Here is a 7500-nt window from a genome sequence, read left to right as displayed (position 1 = left end):
ACCTGTTGTACATCCTTTCCATCTTTATCTCTCTGTTTCGCCAACCTATATAGATCGTTCTCACCCTCCTTACTATCCAACTGAGCATACAAGTCATCATACGCCCTTTGTTTTGCCTTCGCTACCGCCATCTTTACCTTTCGCCGCATCTCCCTGAACTGCTTTCTGTTCTCTTCAGTCCTCTCAGTATCCCACTTCTTCTTCGCTAACCGCTTTCTCCGTATATACTCCTGCACTTCCTCATTCCACCACCAAGTCTCCTTATCAACTTTCCTTCCAGATGACAAACCGAGTACTCTTCTACCTGTCTCCCTGATAACACTAGCTGTTGTTGTCCAATCATCTGGCAGCTCACCCTGACCACCCAGACCCTTTCTCAACTCCTCCCTGAAAACCGTGCAACGCTCCTCCCTTTTCAGCTTCCACCACTTTGTCCTCTGCTCTGCCTTTGTCCTCGTCATCTACCTTGTCACCAGAGTCGTCGCACAAACCGCCATCCTATGCTGTCTGGCTACACGCCCACCTACAACTACTTTGCAGTCACCGATCTCTTTCAGGTTACCTCGTCTATACAAGATGTAGTCTACCTGCGTGCTCCTACCTCCGCTCTTATAAGTTACCCTATGTTCCTGTTTTTTCTGGAAAAAGGTATTCACTACACCCATTTCCATCCCTTTTGCAAAATCTACCACCATCTGTCCCTCTGCATTCCTATCCTGGATACCATATCTGCCCATCACTTCTTCATCCCCTCTATTGCCTTCACCAACATGTCCATTGAAGTCTGCACCAATTACCACTCTCTCATTTCTGGGAATATTCTGCATCACTTCATCCAACTCATTCCAGAACTTCTCCTTCTCTTCAGGTTCACATCCCACCTGTGGCGCATAGCCACTAACAACACTGAGCATCACACCTTCAATTTCCAATTTCAGACTCATAAGTCTATCTGACATTCTTTTCACCTCTAGGACGTTCCTTACAAACTCCTCCTTCAAGATGACTCCTACTCCATTTCTCTTCTTGTCAGCACCATAATAGTATAACTTAAAGCCTGCTCCTAAGCTTCTAGCCTTACTACCCTTCCACCTGGTCTCCTGGACACACAGTATATCCAGCTTCCTTCTCTGCATCGTGTCCATCAACTCTCTACCTTTTCCTGTCATAGTCCCAATATTCAAAGTCCCTACTCTCAGTCCCAGGCTCTTTCCTTTCCTCCTCTCTCTCTGCTTCCGAACACGCACTCCTCCTCTTCTTCTTCTTCTTGTTCTTCGACCCACAGTAGCCCGATTTCCATTAGTACCCTGTAGGTCATCAGTACCAATGGCGGTCGTTGTTAACCCGGTCCGCGACCCATCCGGTATGGTATAGTTATGGTTGACTCGCATGTTTGGTTTTGGCAAACGTTTTACGCCGGATGCCCCTCCTGACGCAACCCTCTGCATTTATCCGGGCTTGGGACCGGCACAGGGAGACACTGCTCCGTGCCCCCCCCCCCCAAAGGCAGGCTTGGAGAGACACGGGCCAGTGCCGCCCTGAGGCTGCATTACCCTCTCTTTCTTACATTTATTATAAAAATATGCTTATCTTCCTTTTAGCTCATCACACATGTCTTTATGATTTTCAGTCCATGCCTCAGCCGGCCTGAAGCTCCACTGATGCGCATGTGCGGATGCCTCTATCTAGCGGACATAAAATAAAGACAATCATTCAAATGTGAATGAGTCGGCGTGATGCTCCGGGATGTGTGGAGCTCAGGGAGCTCCACGAGTGAGGGAGTTAAGTTAGGGCGGGGGTGCAAGTAGGCTCTAGGATTCCCCGAGTCGGGGCGAACGATGGGTTTAGAGGCGTATCGCATTGAAGATAATGGCCGCATATCCTTCTTGGACTTTTCTAAAGCCTTTGACTCGGTCGAACATCCATTTATCATAGCAACGCTCGAACATTTTGGATTTGGTTAAATATTCAGGAATGTGATCCGTGGGCTCTATGAGAATATTCATAGCTGTGTCACCCTGCCAAGCGGCACCACTCCGAGCTTCCATGTTGATGTGGGAATCCCCCAAGGTTGCCCCATCTCACCCTATTTATTTATAATTGCTACCGAAATGCTAGCCGTTTATGTTGAAAAGAGCAACGATATCCAAAAGTTAGACGTGCTGGGGACTGAAATTGTTATTAGCCTGCTGGCAGATGACACAACCTTAGTTTTGAAAAATGAACATCAAGTCCCAATAAGTGCCGAAAACAACCAAAACATTCTCCAAGGCTTCAGGATTGTCATTAAACTTAAAGAAATGCAAACTTCTTGCGCTGCATGACTCGCCACTAAAGGAAATCAGCGATGTTTCTATGAAATCAGAAATAAAATACTTGAGCATTTTCCTATCCAAGGACCAAACGTTAAATCAATCCAGGAACATTGAATCTAAACTGAATCAAAGTAAAGCTTAATTCTAATATATGGCTCCAGAGAGATTTATCAATATTAGGCCAGATATATTTGACTAAAATGGATGTGTTTATCCAGATGTATATACCCAGCGTATTCCAATGCTGCTCCAAATCAACTCGTAAAATCTGTTAACCAAATCAATTTCAACTTTATCTGGAGGAACAGACCACACCATCTAAGAAAAATCACATATGGTGAAAGAAACAAGTGAAGGAGGGCTGAAAGTGATAGAGTCGGACTGCTTGAATGGGACATTGAAGGTGAACTGGTTGAAATCCTGGATCAAACCTCATCGTTCTTTCTGGTATTGTACTCCAAACTACTTATTCAACAAAGTCGGCGGCCTGAGTCTTCTGCTTATCTCTGACTTGGATATCAACAAGATTCCTGTCAAATGTTCAGAGTTCCATAAACAAATATTATTATACTGGAAAATGATATACGTACACAATTTCTCACCACACAGTATAATAGTTTGGAACAATCGATATGTACTGCATGGCAACAAACCTCTGTTTTACAAGGAATGCTTTGAGAAAGGTATATGGTCAATAATTGACTTGATGGATGACACTGGCAGTCCTCTGGACAATGAGCAGTTCTGTACTACACACAGATTCAAGCCTCCCATATTAGAGTTGCTAAAGTTACGAAACGCACTGCCTCGACAATTTGTATTCCTGACCAAAAATATAATGACGCACCGAACCGTACAACCACAGTTACCCCGACTATCACTCCAGGGAATCTCAATTGTGGACAGAAAGCGCAGCAACTCCTTTATTAGGAAATGTTTCACAGGAAACTTATTCCCTGGACGTCAAAAAAAAAAAAAAGGATATTTTAAATAAATTTGATGAGGAATCGATTGCCACGCTGCGAACTATGTATCTGACTCTACCCATACCCCCAAGGCAAAAGAGACCCACTTCAAAATTATGACTGACATCTACCCATCTAAGGAATTATCGAGGGTACGCTTTAATTTTGAAGATAATATTTGTACATTTTTTGAAGACAACATTGAAACCACTGACCATATATTTTTTCTCCTTCTCATTCCATCGTCACCAGTTTCCTTCTCAAAAGATGATATAACATTCTGTTTACTTATAAGCAACATAACAGATGAACTCTGTGTCAATGTTCTTTTAGGCCTGGCCAAGTTCTTCATTCACAAGAACAGAATGCAAAAATGCTCCCCAAATTTTAATGTCTTCATAAACGATTTTGAAATATAAAAAAAAAAAAAAAAATCCTTAAAACTTATGGAAAAATCCGAAAACAAAAAAATATAGTTACCCATGTCCGAGGTTCCTTTTTTTTTTGGTAAAAAAAAAAAACAAAAAAAAAAAAACAACTTGATTACATGTTACATTCCCCTTGCAATTTTTTTTTTTTTTTTTCGTTTTAATTTCTTATTTGTCTATCTATTGATTTAATTACTTCCTTTTAATTTCTTTTTTTGTCTCGCACTGTAAATTTCTCACAAACCTGTAACACTATTAACTTCTCATTACATACAGAACAAATGTCCTGATGTCCGTTGCTTCCTCATCCCTGGTTGTTTCATTGACATTCAGTTCTACCTTGCTATGTTTATTTGTACATTTGTATATTTGGGTGTACTATTTATGTTCAATTAAAAACAGTTTGATGTCTGAGATTCCTTGTGAACCGCCAACTTAATTACATGTTATATTCCCCTCACAATTTTTTTTTTTCGTTTTTAATTTTATTTTTCTATCTATTTATTTAATTATATCCTTCTAATTTTCTTTTTTTGTCTAGCATTAAAAATTTCTCGCAAACCGTTAACACTATTAACTTCTGATTACTTACAGCACGATTGCGCTTATGCCCCCCCACCCATCCCGCTTTTTCCGTACGGAGGCAGACACTGAGATCGAAAGCAAATGGGTGTCATTGAAATGCAGTAACAGGGTGATAACAGCCGTGTTCGAAGTGTGTAGGGGCTTATAGGAGAGCAGAAGCACGTCACGCAATTCACCTGAGTTCGGAGGATCGGGAGTACCAGGGCCCATAGCGGAGAAGCGGAAGAGCGGAGTTATGTGTCTCTTCTCAAAGGCGGGGAAGCTGGGGGGCAGCAGGACCCCTTAGACCGGCTAAGGTGAGCCTACTCCGGACAGAGATCACCCGGAGTTATGACTGGAGCTCCCGGACCTCTGGGCACACACATATGTGAATGACTGGATGAGCTAATGTTGGTTTGGTTGTGGATACGTTTCGGCCAATGCTATCAGCACAGCGATGATGAGTTCAGGTGTGTCTGTGTGTGTTTGTGTGTTTGTGTGTGTGTGTGTGTGTTTTTGTGTGTGTGCGTGTGTTTGTGTGTGTGTGAGAGTTTGTTTTTGTGGGTTGGGGGGGGTTCCCGCGGACACGGAGTACCAGGGCCTGGAGCGGATGAGGTGAGGAGCGGAGGAGAGCAGAAGCCCGGACCGTGATTCGCTTGTGTCCAGCGGCTCGGGAGTTCCAGGGCCCGAAACGGAGGAGCGGAGGAGCGGAGGAGCGGAGGAGCGGAGGAGCGGAGGAGCGGAGGAGCGGAGGACAGCAAAACCCCTTTCTGCAATTCGCCTGAGTCCGGCGGATCGGTAGTACCTGGTTCCGCAGCGGATGAGCGGAGGAGTGGAGGAGATGTTTCTCTTCTCAGAGGCGGCGAGGGGGGGGGGGGCAGGACCCCTTACCCTTATCCCCCCCGGACGTTTGAGTGGAGCTCCCGGACCTCCGGGCACGCACATGCGAATGACTGGATCACAGGGAGTGCCAGGGCCTGGAGCGGATGAGCAGAGGAGAGGCGGAGGGCAGAAGCCCGGCCCTGTTCAAGAGTTCCAGGGTCCAAAGCGGGGGAGCGAAGAAGCGGAGGAGGGGAGGAGAGCAGAAGAGCAAAAAACTGGCCCGGAATTCACCGAAGTCCCGCGGATCGGGAGTTCCAGGGCCCGGAGCGGAAGAGCGGAGGAGCGGAGGAGAGGAGGAGCGGAGCAAAGCTAAGCCCGTCTTAACAACAAGGAAATTACAGATGAGGCTATAATTTCTAATGAAAACTTTAAATTCTATAGCCACGTATACACTTCGACATTGTCAAAAAGCGATTGTGACTCCTTTCCATTAAATATTCCTCAATATATCCCAAAAATAAACAACAAACAATATATGTTTGTTTATATATGTTTATATATAAACAACAAAAAATATACAGTTTGATGTCTGAGATTCCTTGTGAATCGCCAACTTAATTACATGTCGTATTCCCCTTGCATTTTTTTTTTTTGGTTTTAATTTCATTTGTCTATCTATTTATCTAATTATTTCCTTTTAATTTCGTTTTTTGTCTAGCACTGTAAATTTCTCACAAACCTGTAACACTATTAACTTCTCATTACATACAGAACAAATGTCCTCATGTCCGTTGCTTCCTCATGCCTGGTTGTTTCATTGACATTCAGTTCTACCTTGCTATGTTTATTTGTACATTTGTATATTTGGGTGTACTATTTATGTTCAATTAAAAACAGTTTGATGTCTGAGATTCCCTGTGAACCGCCAACTTAATTACATGTTATATTCCCCTCACAATTTTTTTTTTTTCGTTTTTAATTTTATTTTTCTATCTATTTATTTAATTATATCCTTTTAATTTTCTTTTTTTGTCTAGCATTAAAAATTTCTCGCAAACCGTTAACACTATTAACTTCTGATTACTTACAGCACGAATGCGCTTATGCCCCCCCACCCCCCACCCCCCCGCTTTTTCCGTACGGTGGCAGACACTGAGATCGAAAGCAAATGGGTGTCATTGAAATGCAGTAACAGGGTGATAACAGCCGTGTTCGAAGTTTGTAGGGGCTTATAGTAGAGCAGAAGCACGTCACGCAATTCACCTGAGTTCGGAGGATCGGGAGTACCAGGGCCCATAGCGGAGAAGCGGAAGAGCGGAGTTATGTGTCTCTTCTCAAAGGCCGGGAAGCTGGGGGGCAGCAGGACCCCTTAGAGCGGCTAATGTGAGCCTTCTCCGGACATAGATCACCCGGACTTATGACTGGAGCTCCCGGACCTCTGGGCACACACATATGTGAATGAGTGGATGAGCTAATGTTGGTTTGGTTGTGGAAACGTTTCGGCCAATGCTATTAGCACAGCTATGATGAGTTCAGGTGTGTCTGTGTGTGTTTGTGTGTTTGTGTGTGTGTGTGTGTGTGTGTGTGTGCGTGTGTTTGTGTGTGTGTGAGAGTTTGTTTTTGTGGGTTGGGGGGGGTTCCCGCGGACACGGAGTACCAGGGCCTGGAGCGGATGAGGTGAGGAGCGGAGGAGAGCAGAAGCCCGGACCGTGATTCGCTTGTGTCCAGCGGTTCGGGAGTTCCAGGGCCCGAAACGGAGGAGCGGAGGAGCGGAGGACGGCAAAACCCCTTTCTGCAATTCGCCTGAGTCCGGCGGATCGGTAATACCTGGTTCCGCAGCGGAGGAGCGGAGGAGTGGAGGAGATGTTTCTCTTCTCAGAGGCGGCGAGGAGGGGGGGAGAGGGACAGGACCCCTTACCCTTACCCCCCCCGGACGTTTGAGTGGAGCTCCCGGACCTCCGGGCACGCACATGCGAATGACTGGATCACAGGGAGTGCCAGGGCCTGGAGCGGATGAGCAGAGGAGAGGCGGAGGGCAGAAGCCCGGCCCTGTTCAAGAGTTCCAGGGTCCAAAGCGGGGGAGCGAAGAAGCGGAGGAGGGGAGGAGAGCAGAAGAGCAAAAAAACTGGCCCGGAATTCACCGAAGTCCCGCGGATCGGGAGTTCCAGGGCCCGGAGCGGAAGAGCGGAGGAGAGGAGGAGCGGAGCAAAGCGGAAGCCCGTCTTAACAACAAGGAAATTACAGATGAGGCTATCATTTCCAATGAAAACTTTAAATTCTATAGCCACCTATACACTTCGACATTGTCAAAAAGCGATTGTGACTCCTTTCCATTAAATATTCCTCAATATATCCCAAAAATAAACAACAAACAATATATGTTTGTTTATATATGTTTATATATAA

Source organism: Fistularia commersonii, unplaced genomic scaffold, assembly GCF_037954325.1.
Source record: "Fistularia commersonii isolate RoL2024-O1a breed Wild unplaced genomic scaffold, RoL_Fcom_v1.0 HiC_scaffold_58, whole genome shotgun sequence".
In the NCBI taxonomy this organism is placed as follows: Eukaryota; Metazoa; Chordata; class Actinopteri; order Syngnathiformes; family Fistulariidae; genus Fistularia; species Fistularia commersonii.
This window is presented reverse-complemented; position numbering follows the sequence as displayed.